The sequence below is a fragment of the Lissotriton vulgaris genome, chromosome 8, assembly GCF_964263255.1.
Source record: "Lissotriton vulgaris chromosome 8, aLisVul1.2, whole genome shotgun sequence".
NCBI classification, from domain to species: domain Eukaryota; kingdom Metazoa; phylum Chordata; class Amphibia; order Caudata; family Salamandridae; genus Lissotriton; species Lissotriton vulgaris.
This window is the reverse complement of record NC_141696.1, coordinates 327,678,671-327,697,244: the sequence shown is the minus strand read 5'-3', so window position 1 is coordinate 327,697,244 and position 18,574 is coordinate 327,678,671. Positions and strand designations below refer to the sequence as shown.

Sequence of the window (18,574 nt, the reverse complement as noted above, 5' to 3'; positions counted from 1 at the left end):
TGTCACCTTGGTGAGTGAGGCCTTCATCCTTTTAAAGAAATTAACCACATATTGGGGCATATTTACAATTAAGTGGCAGAGTGCTGGTTAGCTCCAAAATAGCTAAAGCCACACTCTGTCACTTTAGAAACTAAGGGATGCACTGTATTTACAATAATACATTGCATCCCTGAATTTCTCCCTGATCTGGCGCCAAATACAGCTGCCTAGCACCAACTCATGCACCCTTGCACCGTAGTGCAAGGGTGCCTGCATTAAGGAAATGATTGTTTATGTGCAGGAAGGAACACCTTCCTGCACGTAAACAATCATTCATGGCGTTTTGCTGTTTCTATGTGTGTTGCATATTGCAGAACACATAGAAACAGCAAAAACTAGGCGAAATAAAGCATTTCTCCTCATTTCACCATGTTCAGACCAGGTTTTCCTGTTTACTTCTTTGCTGTTTCGTGCCAGATGCCGGAAAACCCACTGTGGGTAGCTGTGCGCGGTAAAAGTTTAAATAAATAAATAAATAAATTACCTCATCCATTTGTAATCTGAAATGCTTTCATGAACCTGACTCCAACATTATATTTAAGAATATAGTGATTTTTAATTCATCATTTAAATGTTTTCAATAACATGGTTTTGAGCCGCACCTATGGCAGGCCAAGTGACATTTAAACAGACAAACCTAACAAATTAATTGTAACAAATCTGCAGGGAATTTGCTAAATAAGCAAAATTGGTGGGAAAGTAAGAAATGTGTCTTTCCATCAGGAAAATAGGGATCACAAACCTCGTCTGTTCATGTGCATGAGTGGGCAGATTTACAAATTTTTCATGCAACTCAGAACAGTAACAACATTTCCTGTTCTGCATTATGAAAGGATGAAAACACAGTACGAAGCTCTATCTGATTCTAAATAGGCTTCATTGAGTGATGCGCAGTCCTGCACCATGGTGCGAAGGTGTTTGCACTGTCTAGCATAGAAGGTGAACTAGAAGCAAATGCTTACAGTGCAAATTGCTATGCCATAGGCATTTCAGAAAGATACCACACATTAGATGTGTGATGTGCCTTTCAGCACACATGCAATGCGTGGATTATTTTTAGAAATGAATAACATTTGCCCTTGTTAAAGCTTGCTTCAAGGAGGTGTTAGTTTTTGATACCTGGCCCTCTTTGGCTAAATTAGAAGATCAGATTTTGCATCAAAATCTATGTACATTTTGTGCTGATCCACCCATATACTACGAAATTATCAAGGGGTTCTGCCCAAATACCCTCCCATACCTGGGCAAGGAACATCAAAAAGATGAGGAAGTAGAAAAAGAAGATACTAAGGAATCAATTAAACATTTACTTTTACAACAAGATATATTTAATTATCCTGTTTTTTGCAATTATTTCTGTCTGAACCAATTATTACAAATTTTTAAGGACATATATACGTGGCACAGGACAAGGTAGCACAAAACAACTAAATTATAAGAATTATTTACACAAAATACTATACATACACAACCTACATGTACAATATATACACTATATGTACACACAACAGTGTACCCTACACATAAAGAAAATAAATTGTTACAATATTCACTCCTAACTTAGAGTGATATATCACAGAAAAAGAAAGTCCTCGCAGCGCCTGAGTTGTAAATTCTTCTTAATGACAATATATTAATCTGGGCGCCTGAAATCAAACACCAAAATACACATGTATGGGGACTCCTTATCACAAAGGTGTCGACGCAGTCGCGGTCGTGTTTCCGCCAGTTATCTCTTTTGGCTTCATCAGGACACGGGTACTTGAAAAAGTAATAATAATCCACACGTGTTAACTATTCCTGAGGGCAGGGCAAGCTTCCTCGTATGGTGCACACGAGACGAACCTCAAACAAAGTGAGGGCGTCCACTCAAGTATCTCCAAAATGCCCACTTGCCCGTCAGGTCACTCGTGACGCTACTGGCAAATTAAATGTCCATCTAAGCTCCTTATTTAAGAGTCAGGTCGTGATGCTGATTAAATCCACAGTCGGGGTACTCAAGGCAGCAAACGTCCGCATAGTAGAGTTCCACCCATGTAATCAGTAGCGGCTGCTACCGACCAGGGGTGGTAGGGTGGGGATGGAAGGAAGGGAGGGAAATATATTTTTTTTAAATGCACTTACCTTTTCTCCACTGACCGCCTCTTCATTCTCCTTCCCCCTCTCCACTCGGCAGGAAGCACCCAGCCTGCCAGAATCCCCTAACTAATCACAACGCTGCCTTTGCAGTGTTGTGATTGCATTTCTCCACCCAGGCTGTAATGTAGCCTGGGTGGAGAACATGCAAAGTGCGCTTGGCGCTTTGGCCGGCCTTTGTGGGCCAGTCAAAGAGTCATGCACACTTTAGGTGCAGCCACCACCCTTCCCCTGTGAAGCGCGGGGAGCCCAGACCTGCCCCCCCACCCGGCCTGAGCTGAATGCAAAAAACAAAATGATATTTACGAACGTTATTATCATTTTATTTCGTGCATTCAGCGAGGTGATGCTCCTACGCCTTAGCAGAGGAGCTGCCACTGCATATAATGCCCCAGTAATGCCCCTTAATGCAAAGCGATGCAAAACAACACAAAGTTCTTTTTGTGCTGAGAAAAAGGTACGTTTTCCAGCACAAATTGAAGCAAACACCAATGTGTCCCATTGAATCACTTTGTATCTATTTATGATTAGTAAATCTGGGCAGAGAGGCCTGGTTTTTGGGATTCATAAGAACCACTGCATTACAATTGACCTTTCTCCAATGTATTTTACTCTTGACATAAGGCAGACAAAATTGAGGCACGCCACTATAATAAAGCCCAAAAGGCTGCACTGAGTACATTTAGAATATGCAATAAAAGTACAACATTAAAGACTTACCTGAATGCGGAAACAACAGTTTTCCTGTAGTATTTCCCTAAGATTGAAGATTCATATATGTCTGCAAGCTGAGCAGTTAGAAAAGGAAACAGAAGATTCAAAGATTAAAGTTTTTGTGAAAATTTGAAATCAACTAGAACATAACTCGATTTTATATAAAAAAAAACTGAGTAACAATTAAGGAACACAGAATATGAAAGTCATACAGGTTTAGTGTACAAGAATACCTGATCACCCATTGTGTGTGTGTGTGACCAAGCTCCTTCGTGGAGCGAAACGCATTAATGGACGGGCATTTCCCCCTTTATATTTTACTTTGATAATAAATCCACTCTGCTCTTCACTTGAAACCGGACTTGGTGTTTTGTTTGCTGCGAGTGTGGAGGTGAGCTCAAGGTCTGCACCTGGTTTCCCTTTGCCGAGTACTGGCGGAACAGGAATATCATTGCATATATATATATATATATATATATATATATATATATATATATATATATATATATATATATATATATATATATATATATATTCAACACGATTCCCACCACTTCCAGACGAGCCCCTGGCAAAGAAGGAAACTCAGGCCTCTGCAGCAAGTTTGTTCAGGCAAGAAATCTTTATTTGTCAACCCTCACGACGACGCGTTTCGGGCTATGCAGCCCTTGATCACATTCAGCTTAAACTGCGCCATTTTTTTCTTTATAAACATGTAGTGAACGTGCACACCTGGGTTGCATTACAATGGCATTCACAAGGTAAATAGGCAGTGAAAAAAGACTACGGTAGCATAAAATGCCTAGTATTTCTTCTATACCTGACATTAATACATGCTGTAATCGCTATTAAAAATATTTATAAAATGATTCTAAATGTTTGTTTGTTGCAAACACATTATTGATTTTATAAATTATAGCGTTTTTTACAAGAGATTAATTACTTGGATACAAAATATTGCTATCTGGATAAATCCATGTTGTATCGATGTTACAATGTAACATTACTAAACTACCCTGCCCTTGTGAAAAATAAATATAACCGGATAAATCCAGGCAACCAAGTACTTGGTGAAAGTGCATAGTGCAAACAGTTCCTATTATAAGGACTAATAAGACAGTGCAAAAAACAGTGGTGTGCAAATAAGCATAAAGAAGTGCAGTGCAATAAATATAGTAAAATCTTGATTAATATTATAAAATACAATATACAAATTTATAGCTAGCATGTATTGCAATTCATCAATAATTAGATACTCCATCCGGGTAAAATATTAAATGATAACATTTACAAAATTTGCCTTATTGCTAAAAAAATCAGTACATTATAAAAATAACAATCAAGATGAGGTAAGGAAAGAGTACTGACATACTCGATGGAAATGCCACAAGTTTAAGCCTTGATATTGCAAAATATGGCAGAACAACTGTAGTAAAATCAAGTTACGTTGTAGATAATGGGCAAAAAGGTATTGTAAGTCTAAAAAAAAGTATGCATATCTTCGGTATTAATCAATCCCTGAGGCCACTTACTGTCAAACTCCAATATAAATTTAGTCTCCAGTTGTCTAAGTTGACGCTCTCTATTGCCTCCCCTTTTAGATTTGGGAATGGCACTGACAACATAGTATGATAGACAGTTAATGTCCTTGTTATGACAGTGTGCAAAGTGCCTGGCAACAGGGTAGGCAGGGTCATTGTGTAGTATTGCCCTTATGTGCTGCAATATCCTGACGTGCACTGGCTGCTTAGTACTACCAATGTAGTTCAGCCCGCAAGTATACGTCAGAACGTAAACTGCACATTCCGTTTTACAGTTGTAACTGCCTCTTATTGGAACTGGGGATGTCTGAAAGGGTATTTGGTAGCTTGTCTTATTGCAACCAAATTTACAAGCACGACAAGAGGTACAACGTCTAAAACCATTGCTAGTGTGTAACCACAGAGTTGGTTTTCTGGTTTCCGGAGAATTAATATCAAGTTCAGTGCTCATTGATTTACCCTTCCTAAAGGTGATGGAAGGTGTATTGGGCAATCTTTCCTGTAACATAGCATCGGTCAGAACAATTGGCCAATGTTTTGTCAAGATGGCTCTGATCTTTCTGTCTTGCCTAGAAAAAGTGGTGATAAATCTAGGATTGTCAGAAACCTCCTTTGATAATTCTTTGTCCGATTGAAACTGAGAAAACAAAGAATCTCTTGGACGTTCACTAGCTTTTGTAATGGCATTCTGGATAACTTTGTTACTGTATCCCCGATTTTTAAGCCGCTCACACATTTTTTCCTGACAAGTTAGAAAATCCGCATGGTCACCGCAGATGCGTTTCAGTCTTAGAATTTCCCCGTATGGTATACTGGCTATCAGGTGTTTGGGGTGGGAACTTGCAGCATGTAATGTAATGTTCCCAGCTGTGAGCTTCCGAAATAGTGTAGTGTTTAATATTCCATTTTTCACTTGAAGCCTAACATCAAGGAAATCAATCTGCAGTTGACTGATTGTAGAAGTGAAATTCAGATTCATGTTATTATCGTTAATAGCGGCAATAAATAGTATTGCCTCTTCCTGTGTTCCCTGCCATGTAAGGAACACATCATCAATGTACTGATAATAAGCAGTAAAATGTCGTTCAAATGTCTCATTGTGAGTACGCCTGAGGACCTGTTCCTCCCACCAGCCTACATGTAAACATGCATAGCTGGGGGAAAAACAGGCCCCCATAGCGACTCCTCTGAGTTGTTTATACAAAGTGTCATTGAAAAGGAAAACATTTTTGTGTAAGCACCAATCAATTAGTGTTAGAATAACTTTGCTGTGAACATAGTATTCAATAGGGCGCTTAGACAAATAATATTTAATGGCCTCAAGTCCCTGCCCATGGTCAATACTTGTGTATAACGACTCTATGTCGAGTGTAATTAACAGAAAGTCGCCTGACCATGTTGTGTTACTTATTTTGGATAGAAAGTGTCCGGTATCTTTAATGTAACTGGGAAGGGTAACAACAATCTCTTGTAAAAAATGGTCAATATATTGGCCGAGATGCTCTCCCATGCTACCTATAGCTGATATAATAGGCCTACCAGGAACAGGCATTCTATCTTTGTGTATCTTAGGAATGAGATATAAAATGGGGAGTCTAGGGAATTCATTGTGCAAAAACTTAAACTCCTCATTGGAGATGAGGCCCTCCCTTTTCCCACTGACACAACAATTTATATATACTGTCGTTGGCTTTGTCGTACTCTTTTGAACTAGCTTTGGTATAATAAGCAGTGTCGGCAAGTTGTCTTTGTGCTTCAGCGATGTAATCTGCTTTCGGCCATAAAACGACATTGCCGCCCTTGTCAGATTTTTTGACAATAACATTACAATTATTGCTGATTTTTTTCATTAAATTCATGTATGCCAAATTTTTAAAGAAAACATTACGTTGCCATTTATTCTTTCTCACAGCATGATTTAACTTCTTAATATCTGACACGACCATGTCATGATATGTATCAATGCTGTCTTTGGGCATGAGAGGTACAAACACAGAGTTAGGTTTAAACGGACTTAGACCTGCACCTTTTTGTATACAGTCTATTCTACGTAACCTATCTTGTGTTGATTGATCAACGCTATCTGAAGTACCTACATTTGACTCTTCATTATGCCATTCATTGAACAAAAGCAATGCAGGAGCATCAGAAACTAACAATGCTGGTACATTCCCTCCTTCTGTAGTTATGGTATCAGCAATAACATAATGACCTTTGTCTGTTTTAGATGCGAAAAACTTTTTTAATTTGAGTTTACGTATAAAGCAGTAAACATCGATGCGAGTCTTAGCATAGTTGAAATTTTCTCCTGGACAATAACTCAGTCCCAGTGCAAGTAGTTGTTGTTCTGCTGTGGAGAGTTCCACATCACTGAGATTGATTACGGTATTATCACTTATTGTCCCTTCTTTTTCCCATAAGTTTTCTTCTTCTTTTTTGTGAGTTGCTTTCCAGCGTTTGCGCTGTGCCCGTCGTCTTTTGTTTCTGCATTTGCGTCTGATTGTTTTTTCTGTCTCGGACGCAATGTCCTCAGTCTCTCCTCCACTAAAAAATCCAATTCTTCACTCATGTTTAAATGGATTTTACTGGTGCCCATTTGGTCAATGCTTTCACATGATGAACTTATAGTTGAGATGGTATCTGCATTAGAGGAGGATTCAACCAAATTGGTGGTAGGGCCAGTGTTTGCAATATTGCTGGCAGCTTTTCACTATATATTGTTTTCTTTTAGCTACATCGTATTTTCTGCTAAAGGTAAAGATTTGTCCGTTTTCATAATCAGCCAGGTCCCTGGCGAATTTATGCGCCTTCCGCATTTTGATTCTGTCTTCATGTTTTTTTAAACGTTCTTTCATGGCAGCTTTAGTAGTCGTAATGTATTCCGTAATAGGCATTTTGTCTAGTTCAACATTCAAAGCTTCTATTTCTTTTAGTATCACCTCACGATCAATTTTGGCATACTTAGTTAGGAGCTTAACTAGATTCATGGAAGCGTCCAAATTGCATTCGCCCCATTGACGGAGCATATTGGGATTAGGCTTGTCAAATCTCGGAGCAAGTAGGATTCTAAGGCCACGAGGCACACGCCCTACTTCGATATATTTTGACAATGATTTATTTTCCCACCATGTAGTCACTTCCAGTTTAGATTTCTTTTCCAACTGCTTAAGTAATGTTTTTGCATCCCTGTTTTCGTCGGCAACAATGTTAGAACCCGGTTTGGCAGTGCCTGATGTACTTGGCAGGTTTCCAAAGAGCTCGTCAGCCGCGAGCTCGCGTGCTCGAACCCGTTCAGCCTCTGCTTCCGCTGACATTGCGAGGTGGTGAATTAAATTACTTTAAAGTTACGGAGCAGCCGCCGCCTGCTCGCTGATTGCCTGTGTTTGCTGCTGCTCTCTTCCTACCTTAGTCGCCGTATCTCTCTTGCCAGCTCCACACTGTGCTCCGCTCCGGATCAGCCGACCCTCGCAGAACAAACGGAGATACCGGATACTCAGATTTTCTGGCGAAGGTAGGGGGAAGACCGCCACAGTTTCCACCACGGACCACTTGAATTCCGGTTGTGGGCGGTTATCCAGCTTGCAGGGAGGAGGCTCTGGTAACGAAGGCAAACGACCTTCGTGTAGAAATTCAACACGATTCCCACCACTTCCAGACGAGCCCCTGGCGAAGAAGGAAACTCAGGCCTCTGCAGCAAGTTTGTTCAGGCAAGAAATCTTTATTTGTCACCCCTCATGACGACGCGTTTCGGGCTATGCAGCCCTTGATCACATTCAGCTTAAACTGCGCCATTTTTTTCTTTATAAACATGTAGTGAACGTGCACACCTGGGTTCAATTACAATGGCATTCACAAGGTAAAAAGGCAGTGAAAAAAGACTACGGTAGCATAATATGCCTAGTATTTCTTCTATACCTGACATTAATACATGCTGTAATCGCTATTAAAAATATTTATAAAATGATTCTAAATGTTTGTTTGTTGCACACACATTATTGATTTTATAAATTATAGCATTTTTTACAAGAGATCAATTACTTGGATACAAAATATTGCTATCTGGATAAATCCATGTTGTATCGATGTTACAATGTAACATTACTAAACTACCCTGCCCTTGTGCAAAATAAATATAACCGGATAAATCCAGGCAACCAAGTACTTGGTGAAAGTGCATAGTGCAAACAGTTCCTATTATAAGGACTAATAAGACAGTGCAAAAAACAGTGGTGTGCAAATAAGCATAAAGAAGTGCAGTGCAATAATTATAGTAAAATCTTGATTAATATTATAAAATACAATATACAAATTTATAGCTTGCATGTATTGCAATTCATCAATAATAAGATACTCCATCCGGGTAAAATATTAAAATTGATAAAATGTACAAAATTTGCCTTATTGCTAAAAAATCAGTACATTATAAAAATAACAATCAAGATGAGGTAAGGAAAGGGTACTGACATAATCGATGGAAATGCCAAAGGTTTAGGCCTTGATGTGGCAAAATATGGCAGAACAACTGTAGTAAAATCAAGTTACGTTGTAGATAATAGGCAAAAAGGTATTGTAAGTCTACAAAAAAGTATGCATATCTTCGGTATTATTCAATCCCTGAGGCCACTTACTGTCAAACTCCAATATAAATTTAGTCTCCAGTTGTCTAAGTTGACGCTCTCTATTGCCTCCCCTTTTAGATTTGGGAATGGCACTGACAACATAGTATGATAGACAGTTAATGTCCTTGTTATGACAGTGTGCAAAGTGCCTGGCAACAGGGTAGGCAGGGTCATTGTGTAGTATTGCCCTTATGTGCTGCAATATCCTGAAGTGCACTGGCTGCTTAGTACTACCAATGTAGTTCAGCCCGCAAGTACACGTCAGAACGTAAACCGCACATTCCGTTTTACAGTTGTAACTGCCTCTAATTGGAACTCAAAGCTCAAGCTCTAAGGTTGCCCTTGTGTTGTGGGAAGCACTCTGATGCTGTTCATGGGTAACACCCTTTTATTGGTACAAGAGGCAAGAGATGAAACATCAAACGCACAGGCAGTCCAGCAACGCCCCATAGCCTGATGCGTTTCGAAGTGTAGAAACCTTCTTCCTCAAAGGCAAAGACGTTCTGAAGGTGTGCATTCAGTAGACCTGCCCCTTAAATTGTCCTCTGGGACATGGCTGAACTGCCTACGCGATTGATGTTTCATCTGCGCCTCTTGTACCAATAAAAACGTGTTAGCCATGAACCGGGTCAGAGTGCTTCCCACAACACAAGGGCAACTTTAGAGCTTCGATATATATATAGATATATTCACTGTAAAAACAATAGGTTTTAAAGACATTATAGTTAGGAATTAGAATTTAAAAAACCTTTGAAATTCACTAACAAAACCATAGGCTTCAGGGACGTTATAGTTAGTTGGACATTTGACTCTTATAAAACCAGAGAAATTCCCCGTTATAGTTAGTTGACCTAACTATAACTCGCGTGCCCGCAATGCACTGGTGATGACATCACATATTACATCACTCATGACTTGGTCAGTGACATCACTGATGACATCACTAACTATATCGTCCCTGAAACCTATGGTTTTTTAGTGAATTTCAAAGGTTTTATAAATGCTAATTCCTAAATATAATGTCTGTAAAACCTATGGTTTTTTCAGTGAATTTCAATGGTTTTTTAAATGTGAATTTCATATTTCAATATTTATAAAACCTATTTTTTTCCTTTTTTTATGTGTAAGATTTTGAAACTCTCACCCTTTTTTTTCAATTAAAAAATTATGTAATGTTTTATATCTTCCCCTCAAAATATGTATATCTTATTTTTTTTTGTGAAAACTGGAGTCCCGTACCGGTAGTGTACCAAGCTTCATCAGCATGCGAATCCTATCCGCCATATTGCTAAACTCGTAAATGATGCGCATTTCGTATACGACGGATTCATGGCAGCGCGTCCCGCGTAACATCATATACGTATGAAGTCGCGCCAGCTGCTACTTTGGTATGCAATGGGTACGCAGTACCAAGCCGCATGTTACGTCATGTACCTATGGGGTCACACCCGCTGCGCATTGCCTATGCGACGAGTGCAGGCTGCCAGGCCCTATTTTACGTCATAGAGTACGGTGTCGCGCCGGGTACGCCATTCCCTCATTTTTTATTTATGTCTCAAAACTATATCTAAATAATTTTAAAGTGTATATGAGAGCAAGCGATAATCTAAAATATTTCAAACATTTATATATTTCTAACTGTAATAACCTTATATTATGGTCAATATATTTTCTCAAAATCGCGTCGGTGTGGCTTCTTGGGCGTTCGGTGCGCGATTGCCATGTGACCCTAAAAAAAGCATTTGATCGGTTCATAACATTTCCCATTGTAACAGTTGGAGGACCCCACCCATTTTAATCATTCTATCTAAAGCATTTGGTGGGAGACATCTCTTCTGCTTAGAGAGCTTTTCTGAAAAGTTTTTTGCTGTGTACATGTTCTAATCACATATCTTATACTACACACAAAATGCAACAATCATCTTGATCAATATTCATATTCTGTACAGTAGCCTTCCACGTGTGATGGTCATGCATCTGAAACCTTACATCAAAAAACAAATGTGTGTTACATGATGCCCCTGGTGTGTGTGTGGGCATTATTGTGCTGCCTTTTGGCCTGGGTATTGGGGGCTTGAAGGGGTATCATCAGCCACGGGCAGAGTGCACATCCTAGATTACATATGACAACCAGTAAAGAGTAATGTGTAGATTTGTGTTGCAGTATGCTCTGTTGTCAGGCTTTACCAGTATAGTAGTGTGTCATATGTGAGACTTTCAGATTCACGTTTGACGTCCATTGCTTGACTGTAGTGAGCGTTATCTCTGAGTATAATGTAGCCTCACTGCTAGGGTGACCAACTGGCATGGGTGCAAATTCAGGACAGTGAGTGCAAAAATTCAGGGCAAAGGGTCCAAATTCAGGATAAAAATTCAGGACAGAAGGTCAGAATTTAGGACAAAAATTAGGGACAAAAGGTATGTTTTGCATACACATCAGAGGAAGTTGCGCAATAGTGCATAAGTAAATAGAGAACCAACACAAGAACAAGTCAAAATAAGGTTTTTTTAGGTTGAGAGAACTTTACACTCAATGCATCTGTTGTGTACGGGAGTGAAACACACCTCCGTTTGCATATTAAAAAAAAGTGAAGAAAAAGAACACAGCTGAAGGCTTCTCAGATCTTACATTCCCTCTCACCCCCACTGGAAAAAAACACTGGATCCAAAATGCTGTCACTGGGCAGAGAGGCCCATTATCATTCTGTATGTAATAACTAAGCCAACATACAGAATGATAATGGGCCTGATAGCAGTCTGTGCCAGGCCGGGAAGGGGCTGCTGCCGGCCACAGATCCCAGCAGGAGCGTGAGCTGCCCTCTATACTGAAAGTTACAGGCTGCTTGCAGGGGGCAGTTCACGCCAATGTCTGAAATTACGGACAAAAGGCGCCCGTGGAAATAACCCTTACCGACAAGAGGCTCAAATCACGGGTAGTCCGTGAAATTTACGGACGGTTAGTCAGCCTACTCACTGCTGATCCTCCCTCCATCCGAGCACATTCACATGTTTGCTCTTCGCGATAGCAACACTTTCAATAATACCGCACACCATTGACATGCGTGTTTGCGCATATTCACAAGCTTGACAATGATATTAGCGATAGTTGCCGCCCTCCGGTACATGCTACATTAATGTAAATTGCGGATTGTGCGACGTCAAAACTGCAACAGGGACACACACATAAGTATACTTCCTGACCAGGCAGGAACTGAACAACGCCCAGGTCCCCGGAATAATTATTCACACCCTTACGCTGGCCTGGCGTACGCAAGCCCAGCCCACTTTGCGTACGTATAAATAGGATAACGACTATGCCACATGTCCCAGTCCTTCAACACTGCCTCAGGTGATATGGCTGCATCCACCTCGCATATCACATTGTGCAATAAAAAAAAAGGGATCCATGAGGTGTACACCATCCTGGCAATCAAAACTCCATTTGAATTGTGAACTCTGCTGGCCGTCGTGTTTGGAAACACAACAATGACAGCAGGTGAGCAGTGGGGCCTGGGTGCACAGGGGCTGCAATTGAGCACGGTGCGGCAGGAGGGGTGGGGTGCATCAGCTTGGGTGCGCAGGTGTGAAAAAGCAATGTTGCCATGCGTAATGATGTGATCTCTGACCTTATTCAGTCACATCTATGTCTCATTTTAAGGACCTGCTGGACCGTACTGTAGGCCAGAGCCAGCGGACAGCGCTGCCCTACAGACACGTGGGGTTGGCTTTTGGGGCACTGTAGTGAGCTGATTACTAAGTGTACATGCACACAGGCTTGTGCCAATGCATTACACGCGCACATTATGCTTCTAGCATGCGCTCTGTTCCTTTGTATGTGAACTTATTTTATCTAACCTTGTGTATTCTCATGCATTCCAACTCCTCTTTGAACCACGATTACCACTAACAGTTGGTAGATCGTACTTCAAGAAGGAAGGATGCACCCAACTGGTGTTCTCTATTAAGCTTGAAATAAACCTTTATTTACCTCAAGACATTTCCAGCATTATATAATTTCTCCCTTTTCAGACGCTGGGTTGGTTCCGCCAAAATGGGCAGAGCGAGTGCTCAGTCCGTGATCATGCCCTGTGCATTCTGATGCCTTCCATCGTGGTATCAAGACACCATCCCCGACTGGAGACCTGCTGTGCCACCCTAAGAGAGGCACCCCAGAGTCAGAGCTCGCACCGGCATGTCGTTGGACAAACCGGTGGTGGCAGGTGAGCAGTGAAGCCTCAGTGCGCAGGAGCTGCAATTGAGCACAGTGCGGGGGAAGGGGCTGGGGTGCAGCAGCCTGGGTGCACATATGCAGGCAAGAGATGTTGTTGTAGATAATAATGTAATCTCTGGCCTCATTCATATCTCTGTTTCATTTTAAGGACTTGCTGGAATGCACTCTTTCTCGCGGATCCCAGCGTCCCAGACACACGGGTGATGGGAGGTGACAGTGAGGGAAGGGTGCAGTAGGCCGACGCTCTGTCTCCATATACCTCTGTTCGTTTGACTCTCCCTCCCCTTTTCCCTTCCACCCACTCGCTCTCTGTCCCAATCTCACTTTCTTCCTTCCATTCTGACTACCTTTCTTTTTCTCTTGGACATGGCACACATACTTATGTTTCTTTTTTGTCTTGCAGGTTTTATACGCTGCTTCTGGAGGAGTCCCACCCACTTCTTTCATGTTATACTGTTGTTTGTTCAAATAAAGTTGTGTTTCCATTTATTTGTGTTGTTTTAATAAAGGTTTCTTTTTCTGGCAACACTTGTCTGTAGTTTATTGTGAAAATAGGCGGTTGATAGGAGGTTATGAGGGAAAACGTTCGTAATTTTGAGGTGCACCTACCAAATATAAACCAACAGACTATTACATAAATAAAGCCTGGGTAATTCTACAACTGCAAGGGTTCTATGAGTGTATCACTTTATAACACCATGAGTACTGCCCGTGTGATTACAAAACCAAGAAGGCACTGCCTAGGGCCACCGAGGCTTCAGGGACTGGGGAGGCACACCCTGCATATTTAAGTAAAGCCCCGGAGGGTGGCGATTTCCGGACTTGAGTTGGCCTTGAAGCCCCATGAACAATTAATAAACAATACCCGGGGAGGTGGCGATCCCCTAGGCTGCGAAACGTCTGCCCTCCCACGCCTAATTTACATGTGAGATTAAGGTCCCCAGTGCTGCAGAGACCCGGCAATATAATAATAAGATTGGCCTCGGAACATTACCCACCAGGGGGCTCATTTAATTGAACGGTTGAGACCCGCTTCATTATTTTTTCTCCATTTAAACCATCTGGATCCGCTTTATTGAAGCAAGGTTTTCCTCCTCTTGCTTCAACGAGGCAAACAAGGATTTGTTATCACAAGGTGGAAGCCATGTTCCCGCCCTGTAATAGCAAACATAAATGTTCCGCAGATGCAAACGTCGGAACATTGTATGAGCTGCGCCTGGGATGTGGCACTCCATAGGACCATGATGCATTAGTTACTGCAACTACAGACTTTGATCCCGAGACTTCACACCAGTAGGTGTGAGTACTTCGCTTCCCACTTCCGGTATAGTATAAATGCATACTAACACTACTTACACAGGTATGCTACAATGGCTAGTATCCTACAGCGCCCATAGCACATCACTTTATAGCAATCAGCTCATGGCTTAGGCTCATGGTTTGACCCCCAAGTCTTCAGACCGGTAGGAGTGAGTAGTTTGCTTCCCACTCCTGCTATAGTCTAAACGCATACTAACACCACTTGCAGAGCTATGCTACAGCGGCCAGTATGCTACAGTGCCCAGAGCACATCAGTTTACAGCAATGAGCTCACGGTTTAAGCGCACAGATTTCCCCTTACTCGCTTCAACGAAATCACAAAATGGCTGCCAACACTTCCTAGTTGCAACCGTTCGCAGCCAATAACCAGCATGCTCATGCTCGTAACGCCTCAGCCAATCAGATGGCAGAATTCCCAAATATCAATATCTGTACATTTCACTATTTCTCCAAAACTACTGAACGATTTTACACCAAATAAACAAAAGCGTGCTTTCTAGACCAAGACCCTTCTCCCTGCCACATTTTGGGTAATTCCGTTCCCCCGTTCGACCTGTAGCCTTGTCTAAAGTTTCCTATGGAAATTGCATGGAGAAAACACGTTTTGGGACCCCCTTTTTTCTCGGCACCCCTTGACGAATCACCCCCAAACTTTCAACATAGGAGCTGATATGACAAATAGTTAGTTTGGAAAATTTCTTGAAGATTCATCATGCAACACTAAAGTTATAAGCAAAACAAAAAATGCTCTTCCTATGGAAACTTGCTCCTAACTATAACTACCTACTGGCGCCTGCCAGTAGGTAATTTGGTCTCCATTCTGCACTGCTGATGGATGAAATATACATGATAAAATAAAACGACTTTCAAACTCGATGGTATATATATATATATATAGATCAGATCCACATCCTTTGTGATGCCAGGACACCGGGACAGCGGTGCATTAAGGGGCAAAGGTTCCCCTTCGTCAATATGCAGGTCCACAATGCGTAGCAACGCTACGTAAAATGCACTCCCCTCGAAGTATCAGGAATCAAAAAGTTCTCAGCAAAGTGCGCTTTTCCCAAAATCCATGTTTATTTAAAGTGCAGCATCGTGATAAGTCATGGAAATACACACCCAACGCGTTTCGGCGAGGAAACTCGCCTTGATCACGGGTAGTTTCAAATCCAATAAACAAACATTTAAATAAAGTTTCACGTGATAAGTGCAACATAAACAAAGGACTCATTGCTTGTGTATGGTGGCCATCTTTGAATGGAGTACACATTCATTAGTCACATAGTTCAAAAGAATAAACATACGTTTTCAAAAGACACCTTTTCATAAATCAAAAAAGCATTTGGCATAAATAAGCCCATTATTGTCACTTATATAATGTATTGACTTGCAAAGGGAATAATAGCAGGAAACGTTATATGCACGTTCTAAATTCCCGTCAACATCCTAAATAAATTAGAAAAACATCCGGTTTCTGTATTATCATTTAAATTATAACTTCAAATGAAATCGCCCCAAACATCAATTATGGGATAGCCTCAAGTAAATAAACCCCCAGTGAGGTTTTGCATTCTGTCGTATTTGTTTTCCAGAATTAAGGGTTACTTTTAACCAACATACATTCTTGGTCCCTATTTGCATATTATTCAATTCTATGAAACATTTCACTGTCCAACTTCTGTGAGTTGACTTTACAGAAAAGTGCCCAATACGTTCAGTGCGTTGCATGCCACATGTGGAGTCCCAAGTGAGATTTAGTGTATAAGGCAGTCATTCATATCAATCCAAGTGAATAAAGTCTTAGACGGATGTCTCTCCCTGTGCATGTATCTCCTATCTGAATCATTCTGAGATGATAATCCAAATGATCAGATTTTGTCTGGAACATAATTTTTTCGTCTTTAACGATGTCTATTTTAGACAACGGCAGGGGACGGCGATGGGAACTTGCTTTGCTCCCAGTTTTTCTAATCTCTTCATGGCGAACTGGGAGCAGCAAGTAGAGAGGACTCATCCAATGTACCGCAGCCATGTGAAAATGTGGCTGCGTTACATTGATGATCTCTTCATCATTTGGGACGGGACACAGAGTGAAGCAGAAACTTTTGTAGCAGACCTAAACAGAAATGATCTTAATGTCAGGTTGGAAGGTCACATGGATACCCAGAATATGGTATTTCTGGATCTACATGTGAAAGTGCTGAATAGGAAACTCAAAACCTCCTTATACCGCAAGGAAACTGCGGGTAACACACTGTTGCACGCGGACAGTGGACACCCGAAAACCTTGATCAAAAGCATTCCGTTTGGGGAATTCCTCCGGGCTCGGAGGAATTGTAGCACGGAAGAAGACTTCATGATTGAAAGTGTATGCATGAGGAAGCGCTTTGTTGAAAGGGGATATCAATCCTCTATCATAGATGCTGCTTTTAAAAAGGCCAGTGAAGTCAGCCACCAATCCCTGCTAACTACTAATGTAAATCTTGAAACTGCAAAAACAACAGAAGTAGTAAGGCATATCTCTACTTTTCACTCCAAATCATGGCAAGTATTTAATACTTTTAAACGCCATTGGAATGTCCTTAGAACGGAACCTACTCTGATTGAAGTCCTAGGTGAGAACCCCAGTATGACCTACAGAAAAGCACATTCCCTCAAGGACAAATTGAGCAAGAATGAGGTAAGCATGAATACTACTAAACCAAGTGACATCAAGGGCTTCTATACCTGCATGAAATGCAAAGCTTGCAGGTATAGTCATAACATCAAGAAAGTCTTTTTTCCTGTTGAAGCAGTTGAGAAGCCTATTAACAAACACCTAACATGCTTATCTGAATATTGCGTGTATGTTTTGACATGCCCATGTTCAAGGAAATACGTAGGGAGCACTATGTTCCCTGCCAAAAAACGTGTCCTTGAACACATGAGATCTATTGAAAACAAGGATCAAACTTCGCCCATCGCACGTCATTTCGAGGAACAACACAGAAGCAACAGAAATTTGCTTAAGTTCTTCGTAATTGACAAGCTCCCTGCCATGAAGAGAGGTGGAGATAAGATCCGCAAATTAAGACAAATGGAGAACAGGTACATCATTGAGCTCGACACCTTGATGCCTAGGGGGTTAAATTCGGAGGAAGAAATGAAATGGCATCTAGGTGATTAATGTCAATTGCAGTCTGGATATGGTTACCAATGTATCTGCTTTGGATGTAACTAGAACTGCAAATTGGTTTTTAGCCCTTGGTCTAGTTAGTGCCTTCTGCTGTTTTTAAATGTATTCTGTAAATTTAATTTTGTTTCATCACTCTCACTCACTTAGTATTAAACTCATAGCTTAATTCATTAGTCTCTGGTTATGCATGATATAGATTCTGACTGGCACCTTTCTTTTGTGTTTCACTTATAGGTACTGACTATATTATGATGCACAGGGAGAGACATCCGTCTAAGACTTTATTCACTTGGATTGATATGAATGACTGCCTTATACACTAAATCTCACTTGGGACTCCACATGTGGCATGCAACGCACTGAACGTATTGGGCACTTTTCTGTAAAGTCAACTCACAGAAGTTGGACAGTGAAATGTTTCATAGAATTGAATAATATGCAAATAGGGACCAAGAATGTATTTTGTTTAAAAGTAACCCTTAATTCTGGAAAACAAATACGACAGAATGCAAAACCTCACTGGGGGTTTATTTACTTGAGGCTATCCCATAATTGATGTTTGGGGCGATTTCATTTGAAGTTATAATTTAAATGATAATACAGAAACCGGATGTTTTTCTAATTTATTTAGGATGTTGACGCGAATTTAGAACGTGCATATAACGTTTCCTGCTATTATTCCCTTTGCAAGTCAATACATTATATAAGTGACAATAATGGGCTTATTTATGCCAAATGCTTTTTTGATTTATGAAAAGGTGTCTTTTGAAAACGTATGTTTATTCTTTTGAACTAT

General features: G+C 40.8%; 1 pseudogene across 1 annotated transcript in view; it reads right to left on the bottom strand.

The window, feature by feature from the left end:
* LOC147697001 (suppressor of tumorigenicity 14 protein homolog) overlaps positions 1 to 18,574 on the bottom strand; it is a 381,221-nt pseudogene that overhangs the window by 300,530 nt on the left and 62,117 nt on the right. Inside the window, exon 4 of the transcript XR_015299131.1 lies at positions 2,896 to 2,963. The product of XR_015299131.1 is annotated as a suppressor of tumorigenicity 14 protein homolog (transcript). The remainder of the gene's footprint in view (positions 1 to 2,895; positions 2,964 to 18,574) is intronic.